Here is a 21,622-nt window from a genome sequence, read left to right on the forward strand (position 1 = left end):
AGAGAGAGAGAGAGAGAGAGAGAGAGAGAGAGAGAGAGAGAACACGGCGAAATAGGATCTTCTTATTCGTCGCAGAGCGGTTTATTAAAGCAGCTAAAAATACAGTTCATCGACGCGGCCGGGAATGACATCTCAATTGGCTTGACAATTTGACGGTTGATTATTCCCCTCGGCAGATTTGATCTAATTCAGATCCTCGTGTTGCAATGATTTCTTATCGTCAACGGTCTCGGCGCGATAGTGGAATTACGGCGAGAGCGAAATCTGTTCGTTGACCCTCGAAGAGTCGAATGACCCGTCGGCTATCTCCAAAGCCTCGCGATTCTTGACCTTCTCCAAGATCGCGTAAGCGGCGACTCGGTCAATATCGTTCTACGTAGCGTCGCGATTCTGGACGCATTCCTCGAAAAAGAACATCGAAGTAGAAAGGTGAAAGCGTGCGCGCGAATCGAACAATCGACAGAATCCGGTCGCGATATCTCTACCCGGCCCGGTTGCACCGACAGCTTCGATCGGTAGACTCTGTCTGACGCGCGATTCCATTTCCAGATCGTGTCTACGGTGCATGGTGATCGTGGTGAAGCGCGCGCGGCCGTAGCGCTCGTGATGAATCACGTAGGAACGTTTCGGTGACGGAACGTTCTCGTGACTAAAACAGCAGAGCGAGTCCGAATTCACCCGGCGTGTTACCTCGGAAATTTCCAATCTCGCTCTTCGATATTCCGAACTCGCGAGAGCTCGAAATTAGATCGCTGTCAAGGTCTACTTAAAATTAATCGTCGAACCGCATTGGGGCTAAAGCGTTCGTCGACCCTCCAGGAGGACAGGTTCGGTCGAGTAATCCTTGGGCGTCGCGATCTTCTCCGAGCAACGGAGCAATAACGAGAGACTGGCGCGTCTCAGAGTAGGCCCGCGATGTCGATACGGAGGGAAAAAGACGTCGGGAGATTTTCACGTGGTTTCCTCGTGAGAAGCGCGATCTCGACTTCATCGCGCTCGTCCCAATTAAACGGCCGCGGTGTGGATTACATTGTTCAGCCAAACATGTAAGCCGAAATGTCGTTAACCCGTTTAATTGCCATCCGGCGGTCGGCGGTGTGCGTCGTGCATGTGACGTGGGAGGACGGGAAAGGGAGAGGGACGGGGGTTCTCGACCCGCGCCTCTGAATGAATTTATTCGGGCGGCAGAAACTATACCAAGCGCATGTGGCGCGCGCGCGCTTCTGAGAAAATAAACTCTCCCGCGCTTCCTCGGCGATTCCGCCGGGCCCTCCTCGCGCGATCTCCTCCGACTTCCTCCGAGGCGAGTCTTCTTCCTTGAAACCGATCGGTCTCCCCGTCCTCTTTCCCCACGGCCCTCTCTGCCGTCCGTTCGTGACGATGTCGGGTTACCTCGAGAAAGAAAGGGAAGAGAGAATATGAGAAAGAGAGGCTGACGCTCGCCCGTCGACTATGCGCGATTCGCTTCGCGGGAGGAGGAGAAAAGAAAAACAAAAGAAAAGCTGGTAGTCGCATCGGGGAAAAAAAGAGGGGAGAAGAAGCAGGGGCGAACGGAGATATCGAATATTTTTCTTTTTTTTTTTCCTCGCCTCCCAGCCCCTCTCCGTTCTCTCTTTCTCTCTCTCGTTCTTTCTTTCTCTCTCTCTCGCCTCCTCGCACGCGTATATTGATTTTTAGAAATTCCTCGCGAGACGGGCGAACGAGCGCGCAAAGCGCACCGGCCGAAGGAGCGGAGAGGCGAGGAGAGAATCGCGGAGAGGGAAGAAGCGGCGCGCGAACCACCCACGGCCGCCTTGGGGCGAGCGAGCCGAGCGAACGGAAGGTGTATCGCTTCGACGCGAACGAATCCATGTTGTTGACGCGTTCAGGCGAGCGTATAGAAGGACGCGGTTGCGTTCGTCGGATTTCTTTATATTACCGATTTCCTCGTGGAGCGCCGAGACGTAAGGATAGCCGTATAGGCTCACCCGTATAGGCGTACAGGCAACACGTTACACCGCGCGCTGTTCACATCGCGCAGCGTGCATAGCAGAGTCGCGGAGAAGCGACGCGAGAGAGAGAGATCCGCATTTAGGCCGTTAATTTTAATAACGGGGGAAATTCCCAGCCGCGTTAGGCCTAACTACGCTAGACGGCCCTGCTTAGTCGAGAGCAATCGAAGGCAGTCGGAGTCGTCCGAGCGCGCGAACGAGGCGAAATAGTGGGGGATCTCGCTCCCCTCTTAACCCCACCGCGTAGTAACGTCGACCCCCCACTCAGTCACGGTCGTACCGGCGTCTCTGTCGCTCCCGTTAGTCGCTTCCTCTTCCCTCTCCGGGCGTCTTCCTTCTCCGTCTCGCTCGCTCCCTCTCCCTCCGTCTTGCGCTCGTGTCTCTCTCGTTCTAGCTCGTTCCACCCGTTCTTAACATCAAACCACTTAGGGCCGCGGACCTCGGCAGTCAGTCGATCTTTCCTAGTAGCGGCATTCCGGCATTTTCCACCTGATCGCGCGCGGGCGGTCCGGCAAACGCCATTTTGGTCGTCGTTCGTCGTCGTCGTCGTCGCCGTCGTCGTCGGCGTCGTCGTCGTCGTCGTCATCATCATCATCATCATCATCATCATCATCGTCATCATCATCATCGTTACCATCATCGCCACTCACGCGTCGAGAGAGTGAGAGAGTAGTCTCGTGCGTGAAACACACGAAGCACGTTCGTATGTGCCGCGCCGCGCGTCGCTCTCGTACCAACACCTGACGGTTGCTCCAAAAAAACAATACGCGTCCGTACGTACTACGCGCGGCGCACTAAACCGTAACGCGCGTTGTTGGTGCGGTGTCGATTTGATTTCTTTCTTTCCTTTTTTTTTCTTTCGCGTTCGTTTTGCCGCTCCCCGAAGAAGAGCGCGAGAGCGAGCGAGCGAGCGAGCGAGAGACAGACAGAGTGAGAGAGCGAGTACGCCGCCCCCGTACGCTAGACGAAGAGGGGGCGACCAGGACGGAAAAGGACGCCGGGTGTTGTTTTTCCGTCGCGGGCACACAACGAGAGACGAGTCGCGCGCGCGTAGCGGAGCGGAGAGAGTGCGTGACCCCCGCGCGTGTGTGTGCCATCACCGTGGACGTTCCACGTTCTTCTGCTGTAACATCCTCTCGTCGCCTGACAGGACCCACACAGGTCGACATTGTCACGGATCCGGACGAAGCGACGGAGCCGCAGTGAGAGCCGGATAACCGGGAAAAGCGTGAGTGAGTAAGTACGCAAAGTCTCTCTCACTACGCAATTCGGCAATTCGCGTTTCGACCGCTCGTCCTCTCCCCCGTCTCCCGCCCCGATCCCTCCCGACGCGTTCACGCGACGCACGTTCGTTCGCTCCCTCGCGTTAGATCTTGTTTTTTTCCGCCTGCATGGCATCGCCTGCCATTTTGACCGGCGGCCTCCCTTCCATTTTCTCTGTTTTCTCCGTCTCTCTTTTCCTCCTGTCTATCTTTCATTCTCCCAAATCGCCGTCTCTCTCCCTCTCCCTCTCTCTCTCTTGCTGTGTCGGTTTTTTCCCCGCTGTCGTTCCCTACCCGTTCTCTACCCTCCTCCCCCCTCTTTCCCGTCTTGCCCTCCTCCTCCGCTATCCCTGCCCCGATATTTGTGGAGCGTGTGCGGATGTGTATACACGGGTGATCGAGAAATTCGCACGGCTCTCGGCGCAATGTGTGACAACGAAAGACGACGAACGGCCGACATGGGCGACGACGACGTCGCCTGGCTCATCGTCATCGTCGCCGCCACCGCCGTCGCTGTCAAGCGCAACCTCCCTCCGCTTCTTCATTGACGTGCTCTCTCGCGTGTTTATCCGTTTCTGCGTAATTCGTGCGTGCGCGCGGTACGGCAGAGGGCGCGGAGGGGTAAAGCGCGAGCGAGCGAGCGAGCGAGCGAGCAAGTGAGTGAGCGAGCGAGCAAACGAGCGAGCGCGAGGTGGGGACGCGCGTCGACAGAAAAATAATACAGGTCAGGACGTAACGTACCGCGGTATCCCCGCGCTAGTACGCGAGTGCCTATATACACGATTGTGTATGTTTTTTTGCGTATATAACTGAACGCGCGTGTTTGTGCGTTCGTTCGAGGCAGTTTCTTGCACGTTTCCCGTTTCCTTTCGCGGCCGGGCCCTGCGAAGAGCCCTCTTCGAGAGAAAGAGGGAGCGAGGGGGGTGGAAGAGACAGATACTCGGGCGGAAGAATGGCGAAGACTTCTTTCATGCATGCGACTTCTGTCGCGCACAAGTCGCCGTAATAGCCATTGCGTTCTTAAAATCGGTCGTTTACTGTGCGAACACACAGTAGGTTGAGGAAACGCGCGACGCCATCATGCTGTCACACGCGATTAATTAGAGAGAGAGATAGAGAAAGACAGAGAAGTACGTAAAGGAGCGCCCGAGTCGCATTGTTCCGAAACGAATCTGAGAAAAATTGTCTCTTTCATGCGTAGCAATTTACGCGAGACGCTTTAGCTGTCATTTTCTTGAAGGTTCACAAAATACACGAAGATCTATAGAAAAACGGCACCAGTTTTCTTTCATTCGCTGGGCGCGAACAGGATTGGCGTAATATTCTTTTTTTACTCTTGTTTTATTAATATTGAGAGACACTCCAGACATTTCTCGGAAATATTATGCAGTTCGATTCGCAACAATACATCTTGTGCAACGCGCTCAAGTATAGTGTGGCCGCCCCCGTGCAGTTTTTACGTATTCTGAAATTTTGTTTATGCTCACGATCTCGAGATCCATTCGGGGAGCGGTCCACAACTCGTTATTATTTCGAGCCAAGCTACGAGACATGCAATCGAGACTAGTGCTCTTGAGCGAGATAGACGACTGACGGAACGTATTATATTTGAGTCCGCCAACGGGTCGTAGCGTCGATTAACACATTTCGTCTCAATTCTCGCTATGTGCCCGTATCAGCCTTCCGATCTTGAGGAGGACAGCTGTTTGACTCGATTGAAAGGGAATTCAACGCCGGGGTTGCAACTGAGTCCTTGGCAGGGTAGATCGCAAAACACGCGCTATTGACGTCTTACCGAGACGCGCTAATCGTCGTGAATTTTCAGTCTACCGCTTAAACATCGCAGCTATGCTCACGACGCGAAAAAACTGACGGTACTCGTGCTACACGAGAGAAAGAGAGAGAGAGAGGTGGGAGAGGCGCGGCGAAATGTAAAAATAAGATAGATGGGTGGAGTGAAACATAAAATACTAGGGTAAAGGTAATAATAAGCGCATGTACTCTCGGGCGGTACATTATCGGTTAACGCGAATAAATATAGAAGCAGGACGACCAGAGTTAATATTGGCTGAATAAAATATAACATTGCATCATACCTCATTTAAATTCAAGTGGGCTTTATTTTCTGTCAGGATTTTTAGCCGATGTTTAATTAATGGAAATATTTTACGTGGGGGTTGGAAAGCTCCCCCGATCGGCCGGGCTATTGCTTCTACCCGAAATTCCCGTATGAAAAGGTCGACTCCGCATTCGTGAAAGAGCGTCGTCAAAATTTAATGCGCGCGCAAGTGGGACACCATGTATATTTATTCCTCTCGTCCCTTTTATATGGATATCTTATTCTTGTATTTCATCGCGTTGTCTCCCGATATATTGTGCGCGCGATCAATGTCAGTCGGTTCGCACGATCTCACCGGCGACCGGCTCTCCACAGACAATCGGTCTCGTTTTCTTTCGCAGCGCGCAGAAAACTGAAGCGCGACTTTACGCAATTTTTCGAAACGCGTCGCGTCGCTCCGCGATGACTCACCGCGCCGCGAATCAAGATTAACGGAGTGGCTTTTCCGCGAAATCCACGCCACGCAATAAAACTGCGGCGGCGTTAGTCGCCTCGGCGATTATTTTCGCGCTGGGATTTTTGCTTCCGGGAAAATGACGACAGGCTCGCCAGTTTTTGTCTGGCGCGCGACGCGCAAATTGAAGTCATAATAATATCTCATCGTTATAACGTTCTGCTTCTCCTCATGGACGGGTCTTGTCGTGTTCCATGGTCGCCGGCCGATGCAAAATTGATCCGAGAATGACGTCCAGCCAGGCGCAATAATTGTTGCAACGTGCTCGTGGGAAAAAAACGTGAAAGAAAAAAAGAAAACGACATTTCCATTTCCTTTTCAAATGCGATATCTCTGGATACAACCGGACACGATATCGATATTTCTTTTAAGATGTAACTGTTCTCCTTTTACGCATTTTCACGGGAATAAGACTGCGTGTCCAAGAGCATCTCGGGTAAATCTTATCTCTCTATTTTTCGCGAAGTCGCATTATCTATCGCGCTCTGAAGCGGCGATATTTGACGTCACGTTTCGCGACTCTTTGTGACGCGCTCCCAACAACTATCTCTTTCAAGGAAACTATCTCTTTCGAACTTCGTCTCACGAAACATTTTTTCCACCGATAGAATATAATTCGACGACGATCATCGCAGGGACCGCTCGGCTGACGACTCCTCGCGCGAAAACTTATTCCATCGCGATTAACGCTAACAGATGTCAGCGGCTGACGAAGTTTAATCGTTCGTTGTCTTCTTCCCGCGCCCGTAACGTCCAACGACGCGGGGATTTGGTGCTGGCTCTGAACATCGATTAAGTCGCTTTTAATCGTTCAGAAGAAGCAACTCTACGCCTCGTCCTTTTCTTCCCTCTCGCGCGAATTGCTTTATCGCGACGAATCCCGTCGTCGACGTGTATTGTGGCCACAAATTCTAAAGCACTGAAATGTGGCTGCTACGCGATGTCATTCGCGATCACCTGGCCTCGTACGTGATTTTCGCGACACGCGAGCTTCGTGGCGACTCGCACGACGTCTTCGTGTCGAAACCGCGCGGGGTTTTTCCGGAAAGCGACACAGCACGATCGATCGAATCGACGTGCCTTTTCCAACGCGACGTCGTTTAAATGGACATTTGCTTCGGCAAACGGAACTGTAAGACCTGTCTGCTCTCTCGTTGACAAAACATACCAGTGCTTCGGCACAAAAGTATCACTATTCAGTGATAACGAAAACAAGTATCACGAAAATGTGAAGAAAGACGTCTCTCCCCCTTTTCCAAGACTTTGTAAAATTTTATTTCGCAGCAACGACTTTTTCTTTTCCTTTTTTTTTCATTATTAAAAAGTAGAGAACCTCGCGGATAATATATTGCGAGTAGCCTAGGCTTCCGAGTATTCCAAAGATAGGTCCTGATGAGTGCGCGCGACCATCGATCGACGACGAGAGCTGCCTAAGCACCCTAAGGATCGCCGATAATCGGCAAACAAGCGGATAATGGACGGTTTCGCGTATACCGTTTGTAACTCAATTACAGCCGCGGGATATAATTGAAAAACCGATTGTCAGTAATCGGAGACGATTATGCTTCGAAACGTGCTATATATCCGTTACGCGCAAATGTTTACACGTTCTGACGACATCGGGCTGCTGTTGCGGAGATATTATTGCTGCGCTGTTACAATGAGCAACCACATGGTAATATTATATGATACTATATATGGAGTGTCACTATTAAAAAAAAAAAAGGGAAACTCGAACGTCCTGTTTTGAAACGCGACACTGGCAAATATATGTGCGTTATTGGTAATAAATCGAAGTACCGCTCTCAGATTTTCGAAATTGCGCGTGAATTTGCATTACTTTTGCAAAAAAAAAAACGAATAGCTCGTGTCGGAGGGAAATAGAGGAAGAGAAAAGGAAAAGAGAGAACCGTGCAATAATAGTTTTATTTCGAACGTATAAAATTTAATTAAATTGTACAAAGGTCTAAAATTTAATACGGCCACTGAAATATAATTTTATAAAATTTTGCATTAATGTCAATTATATTTCAGTATCGTATCATGCACGCTTTAGTTTTATACGCGGAATTAAAAGATTAACGGCAAATTTTGGAGCTACGAAAATACGCAATTTTTTTCTCCGGCTCTATGTAAAAACGGTAGACTTTCAAAAGTGTATGATATCACTGCCGGTGTGCCACGTACATATTCAAATCCGCCAATTTATTCCGCACACGTATCCCCCTTTTTCCTCGGACCTCTCTTCCGTGTGCCGGTATGCACATCCTACGACTGCAACAGTGGTTTTCGAAATCAAACAGTCTAACCGATCGGCCCGCCCTACCTATTACATGATGCGAAGGTAATCGGCTAACAGTCTTTTTTTCTTTTTTCAAATCCACGCGTACACACAATTTACACGTTTCCGGCATTATTTCGGCGCGCGAGATCAACTTCGCACGGGTTACGAGCCGCGGGCGCGCTCTCACAGCACATTGAATCTAAGTATCTCGCGCATTATCTTTAGCATCGCGAGAGATCGAAGGCCGCGTTATACCTATCGCGCGCGATAATTAATCCCAGATTAGCCGTTCGCCGTTCATTAGTAGGTCATAGTCCTACCTTTAAATAGACACGGTGCTACCGGACACACACGAGTAACTAATTAGTGCCAATAAGTTAGCGGTATTCCAATTACCAACTAATAACGAAGCACCGATAATGCGGCATTAACAATGTCGCGCCGGTGACAATACGGAGACGTGTCACAAAAATATTTCATCAAAATCTCGAGACTACGTGACGAAAGGTCGGGTCCTGTGTCGAAATTTTGATCCCGCTTTCGACATCAATATTCCATCAAACGCCTCTACCTCGACACTCTGAAGTTTACATCAACCTTCTTTGATTTTATCTAACCTGTTAACTTTTTAAACGGGAAAATCATCTTTGGAAACTACACGGGAAAAAAACAGCTCCGTTAGTGTAACTGAATTTTCTGTTACTTGGGGAGCAGGTGAAAAACTCGGCTGTGGGAACAGAAAGATTCCCGTAGGAGAGAATTTCTGCTCAGTCAATTGCTCTCGGTTACCTCAACCGAGTTTTCATGCAGCTGAACGTTCAGACGAATGTTTTCGGTCACGGTAAAGCCCGCTCTACAATGTGCTCTCTTTATGTCCCGTTCCTTGTTCTCTATCTTTTTCTGGCTAAAGGCTTGAGCTTCGAGTCAGAGAGAAATCAAGAGAAAGAAACAGAAAGCAAAGAACACATTGTAGATCTGGGCTAACGGAGGATATTATTTCTCATTTCAGTGAATTTTTCGCCCGACCCCCGTTCAGTTGCCCAAGCTGACATCTTTTCCTTCCGTGTACAAATGGTATTTTGTGCGTTCTCTGCTGTTTAAAGGCGCCAAGTAGAACTTCAATTTCCGTGTGTTTTAACCCTAGAACTCTAAACACAGGTAAAATTTATCCAGACCGACGTTTTAAACATTACGCGAAAAATATGTATCTCGTTTTTTCATTATAACCTTTTCAAATTCATTAAATTGCGAAAACATTAGTAGATTCATATTCCCCCTCTACGCCGATTGGAAAAAGGGATTGAATTTCGATCATTTTTCCGGAAGTTATAAGCAAATGAAAATGCACTCGGTGAAATTTATCCGTGTTTCAGGTTTAAGTAACTTTTTGACGTTCAGGCTTCTTATATTAAACATAAACTGATCCTTGAGAATATACAGATGTTGAAAGGTTCAGATCGACAGAGCAGGGCTAAACTTTTCAGGGCTAAAATTTCGACTCGGTACGGCTCGTCGCGATTCTCATCGCGTTCCTCGTCGCGTTCCTCGTCGCGTTCCTCGTCGCGTTCTTCGTCGCGTTCTTCCAGCGTGCAGCAAGGGAGACGCTATCGATATCTATCTTTACCAATGCTCGAGTCGATCAGCAGGCCGGCTCGACGTGCCGGGGCCAGTTTACTAAACTCGGTTTTACGGTGCAGTTGGTACCTCGTTACGCGTTGCTTGTCCGAGATCAGGGCCGTACGCGCGCGATGGGAGGAGGAGGCGGAGAATGAGGATGTGGAGGAGCGAGGAGAGGACTCTGACGCAGTCACGCGGCTGCGAAAGGCACGGCGCCGCGGCTGCGCCGGCACATTATGCCGACTTGGGCTCTTCGTCGTGCGGTGCGAACGACCTCGACTCGACTCGATTCGCTCGCGCATATACAGCGGAGGATAGAAGCCGCGGAGCGCGCCGATAACGATAACCCTACACGAAGGCCCGCGTACGATCGATGTTTACTGTCGTTACTCGGCCGACATTGACATTATTAACGGTGGAGAGAAAACGTCGCTGACCGAGATCGGTCAGGGCGCGAGTCACAATCGGCATATTTTTCGACGAGTACGGGAGTGTATGCGTAGAGGCTGTCCCGAAAAATCGCGACCTTCGCGATTAATGATGCCGATGCCGCAGGGCGTGGCCAATCTTTCGTCAGGAAATACCTCGATATTCGATGTTAAATGTCTCGGTAATTAAAGCAGAAATTAAGGATTCCGATGAGGCGCACGGTCGTGACTCGGAAGCTCGTAAAAATTCCGTCACTCCCGAGTCGCTTTTGATTCGGACGGTCTCTTGCAACTCGGCGCGCTTCAGTTGAGGCAAAATCGACTTCGCGTTGATCAGATATTCCGTGAATGAAAGCAACGGAGTTAGTTGAGAGAAAGAGAGGGAGAGAGAGAGAGAGATCGCGCGCGTATTATATTCAGTATGTAGTGCACGAAAATTTATATTAGACAATAATAAATATTTATCCGTCGGATCCTTTGTAAAAAAATCAAGGGATTCCGGCTGTTGAAAACTACAGAGGGTATTCCTCTGTAAGAACATTGCACTCTCCGTTGGAGCGGACCGCGCAATATATTGCGATATAACGCTGTTTTGATGCTGTCCATTGTGAATAATGAATGGTGGAGGCATTCGTGGGGTAGGAGAGGGAGAAACGAAGAGACAGAGAGAGAGAGAGAGAGAGAGAGAGAGGAGCGAGTAGGGAGGAGAGAGGGATCAATACCGATGATAATCGAGAGTAGCGACGTGCCTCAGCAGTGGCTCCAAGTTTCTTACGTGGCCGTGCCCAACATCGTTTTAGAGCGGTTGAACGGCCGCGTCGTATTTCTCCGTGTAAATACCCGCGACTGTGGGCGCGCGAAACGTTGACATAATATTTATATCGCTTTCGAACGTGTTTACCGTGAGCCATGGATTAACGAACCGGTCGCGACGGATTTGTTTTCTCGCGAGGATAAGTCTTGTGCGAATCAGCAAACGAGCGAATACGCGTGTGAAAAAAAATCAATGGAAACAAAATAATAGAGCTAGGGACAACGCTGTAACATCCGCTGCTTATGCACGGACCAAGTCAGCGCGTTTGAAATATATTCCGGCCAAACATTTGACGATTCTGAGTGCAAAGATTCCCGAAAAAGCTCTCGCGCCCGACTTGTTCATCTGTAAGTACCCGAGTCGAAATTTCAGTCGTACTTTTCACTTCTCAACATTCGTACGTCCTGAAGGATCAATGTGTGTTTAGGACTCCTACTTCCTCGCCGCAGAATTCTCGATTGATGACGCCAGAGGCAAAAGAACGCGCGCCTGAAATTCTTGTGAAATACACCGAAGTAAAAGAACAGGTTCATAAAGCGACCCTTAGTTCGATTGAGCGTTTTTATGAAATACTTCGAAAACTTTCCTTTTGCTGTTAATATATAATCATAAAATTAATGCGACATGCAGCCCTTTCGGTCTTTTCCTCGACCCTAATTTCACGACTATTTATTGATTGTTGGAGTAAAAGGAGAGTTTTCGTAATACCTGACGAATGTGCTCAGTCGATTACAAGTGCCACTTTGTGGACATAACCTTTTATTTCGAGGTATTCATTCGATAAGAATTTTGGTGTTCTCCCGCTCTTCTGACATCGCTAATCAAGATGGCCGCGGCGAGGACAGACGTCTTTTGATACGCATGGAAACTGAAGCTCTATTTAGCGGCTCTAAACGGCAGGAAACGCATAAAATGTCACTGGTAGTTTTCAGAAGGAAGCTCCGAAGGCAAAGCTAGATAGAGTCGAAAGAGATTGACGCAGGTTTCAAAGTGTCAAAGTAGTCGTTAATTGGAGTATGGGATTGAAATTTCGACTCGGGCAAATTCCTATTGGGTAAACATTGCTCAGATGTCAGGCTCGAGACATACTTCCGGAATTTGGTGACTTTCGTGTACGTACACACGTACAATCGGCAGCTGCGAAATTTTGTCACCTGTTAGGTCGCGAATCGTCAATTATAATATCGCTTCTCGCGAGGCCACGGCGAGACGCCCGCGTGAGCAAAGTCGGTAAATAATCAGTAACGAACGGCGACGTGAAGTTACAGTCTGTGCCGTCTGCCTGATCGGCGCGGTTATTGTTCGGAAGCTGGAAACGTGCTCGCCACGTCGGGCAGGTCAGGGTGTGTCTGTGATCCCGCGCGTGCTTGGAATAGCCGCGCGATAAAATCGATGGCGCCAATCGATAATTGGGACACGCACGGCGCGCGGTGGAGTCGCGAGCGACGATTCGGCCGAGACGACGAGCGATAACGGTATAATTTCTGTCGAGTTCAGATTGGGATAACCGAAAACACGCATGATAATGAGATTCATGTTTATTCACGAATAAATGAGACGCGACACATGTGTCGTAAGATGCTCGTTCGCGCGCGTTCAAGAATAGTCGTCGGAATTATATGCGGATTTTTTTTCAACGCCGCTTCTCTCTCACGAGGTAATTCGCGCGACGCGCGCTTCGTCCAGGGCGAACGCGTCTCGTCGACATACGACACTTTTAGAAATGGTAGCGCTGCCTCGCTAGCAGCCGAGAGAACAAAAACAAGAAGAAGAGCGCGCGAGCTCGTGAATGGAATACCGCGGATTTATTATTAGCGCTTGAACGCGAGCCTCTTGCTATTGTTGCCGTCCGTATTCTGCGCGATAATTGGCCGCTGATGATGTACTTTCAAACACCGTGCCGGCGCGAACTGAAATACGCGCCGCGCGTATTGTTAGCCGCCGATCGTCCCGATCCGCGGACGCCTTTCCACGTTTAATTCCGGCTAATACGGGACTCGGGGAATCGCGCTGGGAACTCGCACCGTAGCTCGCAGCTTTTCTCACGCGTAACGCGTGTCTATTCGCCTCGAGTCGACCGCGTAATTAGCCATTGACAATCGCACAAGTACGATTGCCTCGATAGTCATTATCGTTCGATCGCAATTTTATCCATTATTGTCTCGAAATTCTCAACGATGAATCTCGCTGTCTATTCCCGAGTCGAAACATCGCTTCTGTATTAAACCTGTCCACGGAATTCCGTCAAATTTGAAGAACCAATGAAGAGTCTCGAGATATAACACTGTACAGGCTATTATTTTTCGATGCCATAGAAATGCGGCTGCTTACCGCGGTGAGCTTTGGAGTAGTATTTAAAAACTATTCAACATCTTCTCAATAATGCATCCAATCTCGCTTAATTTTTAATTTCAATGAGCAATGTATCAATTATGCATCGGGTTCAACTGCACATAGAATATCGCGATGAGTAAGCATTAAATGATATAATAAGTATTGACAGATGAATGAGTAAACAAACAAATAGTTCTTCTTTCGTAATCTCTCTATCATTAATTCGCATTGACGTCGGAAATTTCGATAGAGGATTTATGACACTTTAAAAAGGATAAAGAAAGAGTTGTAAGCCTCGTCGCTTGCTGGCGCTGCGTCCTGTAAATCCGTCCTGAAGTTAGCTCATGGTCGACATCGTGGTCAGACATTCAGTGGCGCCACGCGAAAGCACGATCGGAGGTGCGGCGTTAATTAATGACCGTACGTTTCGTACATACCGCGCGTGTGCAATCGCTTTCATCATTCTACCACCTCGTAGAGATTCGAGTGTTTCACTATAAGAATTATTAAAGATATTATTTGATGAGCGTTAATCTGTGTGTCGCGACTTCTTGGCCACCGTGTGTACGCCGCCGTCATTGATTGGCGAGCGATGCCAGCTTGCGATTGGGTGACTTTGTCCCTTTCGAGGTTAGCGATATTGTCAAGATATCTCCTCTCGTTGCGACGCGTCATTACGTCTCGAGCCGACAAATAACGCGCATAGCGCGGCGCGTTGTTTACAATTCTCGCCGGGTGATCGAAATATTTCGTCGGTCCTTGAGATGCTTATTCGTCTCGGCATGGCGTTAGTTGACGTGCGTTTCTTCGTGCGGGAAAATCGTGGTCGCGCGAGTGTCAGTGTATATCTGAAATCACGCCAGGAGAGCTGAATGCTGAATCGGGATACGAGAAGGACGCAGGACACCGGATGCAAAACATAATCAGGGAAACATTTCGAGGTGTGTCAAAACATATGTAAGATATTTCGATTTTAACGTTTGACGAACTCATCGAGCATAGAGATATTCTGAGTCGAAATTTAGAGCCCACTCTCCAAGGCTAGCACTCACAGTCCCCGTCATCGTTACATAAATAATCGCAATTTCCAGAATTTCTGACTCATATTCGTTAACTTAACCTAACCTAATTTTACTGTAACGATTATTTCATACAGAAATATTTATCCAAATAATAACTAAATAACGGTTTATGAATACAAATTTGCAATCAATATGCTCTTAATCAAAGATTTCGAGTAATTTCGCTATTACGAATACTGACGTAAGTCTCACAGGCGTTGGGGATTCTTTCTGCAGTACTGTTCCTTGGGACGACAGGATGATTAAGCGGCGTGATTCATACGTTGCTCACTGAAATTAAGAATAACGATTGACTGTAGGGAACAGAAATAGCCAAATGTTGGATCATTGTTGAACCAGTTCTTCTCGAAGCTTTGACATGAGAAAAACCACAGTGAGTGAAACATTTGTGGTATGAGAGCGGAACAATAATCGGAATATCTCGAGATTCTCTGTTGATCTCTTGGCTGCGTAATGGCACCTGATACTACAGAATTATTATGTAGAAGCCAAATTTCGACTCAGGACTTCTCGGCGTCTAAAAGCTCGCAATCGCACGACGAAAATGACCTGCTCGCAAGATATACAGTTTAAAAACGCGATCGGAGTGTCGCACCATTCGAGAGAAACGTCGCCGGACGCAAAGTGACGAAATTACGCGAAGCGGATCGAATTTCAAAACGCGCACGATTCGCACAGCCGCCGCGACTTGCCGGCTTTCTCTCCCTCCGCGCTCTCCTTCGTCGCGCAAAAAACCTTAAAATTCCGCAGCCACCGGGATACGCCGCGGGCGAAACCGCCGTCTATGATTAATGCCGATGGAGGCAAAACTAATGCTCACCATTCCGGGTGTGTAGCGTATCCCGCCTACGGGAAAAGCGGCGTGAACGAACGAGCGAGCGAATGAACGAACGAGTGACAAAAAATCGGTGTGGGATGGAATCGAGAGAAATCCGAGGCACGCTCGTCGATTTATTTTGCGTGAAAGTTACTGGCGTAATTTCAGAAAGTTTTGAATGGTTATACGTTGCGTCGTTTGTATACACACTCACTCGTGTGTTTGTGTGTATTTGACGAAGGACATTCTCGCTTTTGATCTCGAGATATTGACCCTAAACCACTCGCCTTTTCGAAATTATTCCCTTCCCTCCCTCACTTCATTAGAATTGTCCGTTTACACGGATTTTCAACATATTTTACATTTTCTTAAATATAGTTTTATTTACCATTCCTCTTGCTTGTTAATTTCCTGTTGTTCGACATAGAAGTTCTGACAAACAAGTGAGGAATGCCCGTCAAAAAGGCGAATATTAATAACCAGCGTTGAAGAAAAGATGTTGATAGTCCAGGGTGAAATTAGCTTGCGTCGTGCGTTCGATCGTAACGACACGTAAGCGTTTGGTAATCCATGATGCGAGCGGAAAATCTGACGTTACTGCATCGCGCAATACGCTGCGATTTGCAACAAATAGTGCTGCTTTTCCGAGAACGACTCGGTTTTGAAACGATTCGCGATCAAAGTTTGCCATGCACGCCGTGGTTTACCTTCGAACTTACGTACTACTTTTAATCGACCGTGCAGCGCGGACTCGTGTTCGCGAGGAGTACACAGTTACGCAAACTTTGACCGCAAAGCATTAAAGATCAAACGGCTATCGTGGAAAAAAGAGTCTTATCCTTGTGAATCGATGTAATCCGCGACGAGAAGTCGATACCTTCTCGTCGACTGTGGCAGCAAATTACGAGACGTCCTGCTGTAGATTCTTTTTTTTACTCGATATCCTGATTGTAAATCATATCTCTCTTTTTTTTCTCTCTCTTCCTCGTTATTTCTCGGGATCATTTACATCATTCTTACGAGCGCTCTTCGCGCCGCGTAAAAATAACGACGATTAATGCCGCGGCACGAGCGAGGTGAAAAACGGTATAAGTGGTATATAAGCGGCGTAAATTATATCTCGGAGCTCGACGATGGAATGTCGTTAATTAAAAACGCAAATAGCGGTCGATCGATCTAACCCGGCCCGGGCGACACGAAAGATTAAAGGCCCATAAAGGCTCCACAATAACGCGCGCGATATCGTACGTTAGAAACGCGGTTAATCTCGAGGACGTGTAGCGCGTGAGATCGTCGATCTAGTCGGACAAAAGCGCGAAAATAACATTTCGGGAATTAGGGTTTTATCCGTGCCGCTTTGCTCCACGGTGATCGACGAGCCGAGAGCAATTTCGGCCATGTGAAACAAAAAGTCTTTTCGCCCGGAAATTATTTTTATTTTAAATAGTCTCTCTCTCTCTCTCTCCCTTCCTCCCCCTCTCTCTCTTTGTCTCGCGTGTCGCTGTTGAACTTCAGCTAATGATCAATGAAAAGCGATATTCAAAAAAATATGATCTTATTGTCAGAAGATATCCTCTTACGTACATGGCCTCAAGAGGATTGTTCTAAGCCAACAGAAAAATACCAAAAGTACAATATTCTTCAAATTAGAGGACTTTCGTCTCTTATCTATAGTAAAAGTCTTATTTTTGATAGAAATTTCTTCTGGTAAGACAGTATTCTACTTCGAGTAAACATTCCTGTTGATTAAAAAATATTAGAATGATATTTCTAGTAGATTTCCGACTAATATAATCTCTACTCGATATCCGACTGATATTAGAATAATATCTCTAGTAGATTTCCGACTAATATAATTCACTTAAACAGAGGAAGAAGAATTTTCGCTTAGAATATGGGATTACAAGAAATAATATTTTGCAATACTAGAGTTCTTTTCACTATTGGAATACTTTCCTTTTGATTTTAGAAGAATTTTCTCGAGGCCATATGTGTAAAAGAATGTTCGCTAAGAACAAGATGATATTTTTTGAGTAAAGGTGTAATTTCTTGTTCATGTAGCAGCCTTAATTGATTTATTATCGTTGTTGACTCGGCTTCCTCGGGGGTTCGTGAGTCCCAGGTAAAGGACCCCTGGCCTAGATCGCGACTTCGATTATGGTACTCGTTATACATCGCGAGCCGCGTAAGAATACTCGCACGGTCGGGGTGCGCGAGAACAGAGAAATTTCCCGAATCTCCGAGTCCCCAGACAAAGTTGACTCGCGATTTCTAATTGCCACTAATTGCACACGCGCGTGTATTCCGCATGAGCGGAAGATACACCGTTCCACGGGACGAAGATTCCATCGTAAATCCGCGATTATACGCGTCGTGAGAGACCGCGAGCGCTCCAATTATTAATAAACGACCTCGACTTCGGTATAATTAACTAAAGCTTAATTCGGTCATACTTCCGCTCCTGTTGAGGTGCTTTAGACTGCCACAGGATGTCCTGGTAACAGCAACCTTAATTATAATGGTGCATTCCACCGGCAATCCGGAGAAGTCAATGTTTAATTAAACTTAACTAAAATGTCAAAGCGCGCGCGCGCGCCGCGGTGATGCACGAATTGCGGGCGATTGAAAGCGCGCGATCAAATCGAGCATTCCCCGAACGCGAGCGAACGACAGAGCGTTATTGTCCGGTTGAAAGTGCAAAGTGAACTTCACAATCGCGGACTTTTCAGTTTGGGTTTTAATTACCGCGATATCCAATGTTGAATAATTAACCGTCGCGTTCGTTCTGACGCGAGAGATCCTTCCTGACGCGAGAAAGGCGGTCGCGAACACAAAGAACTCGACTTGAAGCCGAAGTTGTGGTCTTCTGGGACAGCAGCTCCGTATTATTCCACGTGGAATTTCGCGCGGAAGTTCTACTCCGGCAGGTCGCACGAGTGAAAAAAAGACTGATAGCGCTTCGCGGGGAAAAAGAGTAACGATCCCGCGCCGTGTGAAACGCGAAAAGGAAAATCCCGCATCGTCAATTCCACGTAGGCGAGCTAAGTTTTGCGCGGTGCCGGCGGATTATCGATCGGCGCGAAGCTTTTTTCCCCGATTCGCTATATACAGCCGGCCTGGAAATTCACTCGATTCTCGCAGGAGCGGCTTTTGGTATCTTTCCAGCGGCTCGTTCCAGCGACGCGCCGAAAGACGGAATTATTATCAGCGATCGACGATACGCAATTTCTACTTTGCAACGAATAGACTTCCTGCGCGGGAGCTCATTAAGCGATACGATTACCTCCGTTAATTACGCTCTTTCCGGCGAAGTAGAATCCCCCGGTCGGTCGTGCAAAATCGCGGCGACTCCGGCGGAAAGCGCGAAGAAGCTCGCAGGTCGAAAATAAAGCTACGTTAATATTTGAGCCGGCCGAAGGTGTCGAGAATTGAGTTTAGTCGAATTACTATGGATGAAGTTACGAAAATCACATTACAGACCGCTTTGCGACTCACACTTTACACTCGAACGGTTTTCAAGTTCGCTCGCAATCGTCTCGAAGGTGTAGACGGTTTTTCCGTTTGCGCCGCGCGTCTTTTCTGCGATCTTCCCGAGAAGAAATTTGCTTTCGGGAGGGAACACCGTCTGACATTACCGGATATAAGATCGTGCCGAAATAACGGTGGATCACCTCAAACATTTTCGCCCTACATCTTACAGCTCTTACAAAAGTGGGTCATGACGATCGTGACCGTCCGCAGTTAGTTGCTTAATATAAAAAATAGATTCTACCCGATTTACTCTCTCTTTCTTTCTACCTCGTTGTGCTGTTATATGCGACTCAGAATTCCTCGAATAAGCTCACGGGAGAAGTATCAATATGTCTCGACACATAAATCTCCCGGACATTCCATTATTTTGGTCATACGGATATTTAAACTTTCGACATAGAATACGCATACTGAGAGAACAAATATCTAACAATATAAGAAATATTTATCCGGCGTGGGCACTAATAACATACTTATTTATGCAAATTATATTTATATTAATAACTACAATATTTCCATCTATATTTCATTTAAATAAAAAAATTTAAATTTAAGTAAATATGTTATCAGTACCTCACGAATAAATATTTATTTACCAGATATTTTTTCTCTCAATATATATTTAGCACATGTATATGTATTTTATATGCTGAAAGTTTAGTTCGTATTTAAACATCAAAATAATAAGAAATTGTCCAGAGTTACTAAAGTCAAAATTTCGACCTTACTTTTGACCTTAGTATTCCATTTAACGTTTACACGGAGAGAATATTAATTTTTTTTTTCATAGAAATTTTGTTTCAATTCTACTATGTTTTTAGTAGCCCAGGAATAGATTACTAGCAAGATCTATCTTAAAGAATATGGTAAATTTCGCTGAAAACGTAGCAAGTGTCTTAATAGCACATTTCAGTTACTAAAATATAAGTAGCACATATAAAAAAGAAAGAATATCAGATTACTGCAAAATGTTAATCTATTCCTCGCTTACGAAATCCTACAGTAATATTTACTCTAAAATTCCCCATGTGCTCTGATACTCTGAAGTCTATGTATATCAACTTTTTTTGATTCTATTTAACCCACTAATTTTGCCGAGGATTCCTCTGTAGAATCTACAAGTAGCATTTTGTGCATTTTCGGTCATATACTTGGAAAAGTCAAAATTCGATCTTAGTGTTTCATTTAACGTCTATCCTAATACTCTCAATCTCTGTTGATTCTGCTTAACTTATTAGCTTTGGTCCTCTTTAGAACTTACAAGAGGAATTTTGTGCGTTTCCTGCCGTTTTAGAGCCGCTAAGTGGAAGTTTTAGTTTGCTTGTGCATTACACACACTGATTCTTTAGAATATACGGATGTTAGAAAGTTCAGGTTCAGAGTAGGGAGCACAGGAACAAGCGATGGTCGAAAGCTTGGACGATAACGTGCGGCGTCGCGTCCGCTCGTGATATCCAGGCGCGTGGTTTCGATTGAAATTAATTCCCGCGCGTGGCACGTGCAATCCTCCGAATCGGTGCGAGCACCTGTCGATCCCTCGGCCCGCTTTCGGCGAAACTCGCTCTTTCAAATGGATCGCGCGATTCAATTTAGCACGAGCGACGCCGAAGTGCCGCCAGAATAGGCCCGCGATCCACCAAGTACCTACCGGGTATACGTGGCTACGCGCGTACCCAGTGGCGTAAATAACAACCTCCGAGCATTCCGCGCGGAAGCATCTCTCGAGGAACCTCTCCTCGCAGTCTATCGCAAGCGACGTCGACGACGATTCATTCATTCTTGAGCTCTGCGGCCGCCGCGCGGACTAACAAGTAAACCTACCCAAAAGGTACACTCCGATTTTTTTCTAATTTGACGCAAATGTAGAAGTACAAAAAAATGGTTAGGTCATATTTTTTCGTTTTGATTTGAGTTTCAGGGGCAGTTTATAGTTTTTTAATGTTCTAACTCCTATCATCAATAAGTACAAGAAAAATAAAATTAAGAATATAAGAATAAAAACATATAAGAATATAAGAATATAAACGTATAAATAATAACATAAGAAATAAAATTGAATATAAGATATAGTTAAATAATTTTAACAAAATCATTGCATAATTGAGACACGAACCATTCTAAGTTACTTTAGCCGAGATTCCAACATAATATTTTAAATCTTTGCTAAATTAGTCAAAAATGGTTCGAATCTTGGCCAAACCGAGAGAGAGAGAGAGAAAGAGAGAGACCTGGCAATTTAAATTAAAATTTTAACAAAATCGGCATAGCTGAGATACGAACCATTCTAAATTCTTTAGCTGAGATTCCAACCGAAATATTTTAAATCTGTGCTAAATTAGTCAAAAATGGTTCGAATCTCGGCCAAACCGAGAGAGAGAGAGAGAAAGAGAGAGACCTGGCAATTTAAATTAAAATTTTAACAAAATCGGCATAGCTGGGACACGAAACATTCTAAATTTCTTTAGCCGAGATTCCAACCGAAATATTTCAAATCTAAATTAGTCAAAAATGGTTCGAATCTCGGCCAAACCGAGAGAGAGAGAGAGAAAGAGAGAGACCTGGCAATTTAAATTAAAATTTTAACAAAATCGGCATAGCTGGGACACGAAACATTCTAAATTTCTTTAGCCGAGATTCCAACCGAAATATTTCAAATCTAAATTAGTCAAAAATGGTTTGAATCTCGGTTACACCGAAAAATTATTTGTATAAATAATTTTTTTTAACTTGTTATATGTTTTGTTTAAACATTCTATTATTTATACAAATAATTTTACACATTTGATTTCATGTTCATAATCAGCAAACCAAAAACGTCTGTCTTTTATTCAATTTATTTATTTTGTATGCATTTTTGTTGCACTTGTTGATGATAGGAGTGAGAACATT

At 46.3% G+C, this 21,622-nt stretch overlaps 1 protein-coding gene across 10 annotated transcripts in view; it reads left to right on the top strand.

Annotated features, from left to right (window-relative positions):
- The window catches only part of LOC116851258 (sex determination protein fruitless), a 134,194-nt gene that overhangs the window by 7,517 nt on the left and 105,055 nt on the right, over positions 1 to 21,622 (top strand). Inside the window, exon 1 of one of the 10 annotated variants that reach the window (XM_032830518.1) lies at positions 1,965 to 3,227. The exons of 6 other annotated variants lie outside the window; for them this stretch is intronic. The gene's annotated coding sequence lies outside the window, so the exon portion shown is untranslated. Of the gene's footprint in view, positions 1 to 1,964; positions 3,228 to 3,247; positions 14,261 to 21,622 lie in introns of those variants that run through there. 3 more of the 10 variants (XM_032830529.1, XM_032830532.1, XM_032830530.1) reach the window with 3 other exon arrangements.

The sequence above is a fragment of the Odontomachus brunneus genome, unplaced genomic scaffold (genome assembly GCF_010583005.1).
Source record: "Odontomachus brunneus isolate Ranch 3 - 2012 unplaced genomic scaffold, Obru_v1 Obru_scaffold_169, whole genome shotgun sequence".
NCBI lineage: Eukaryota > Metazoa > Arthropoda > Insecta > Hymenoptera > Formicidae > Odontomachus > Odontomachus brunneus.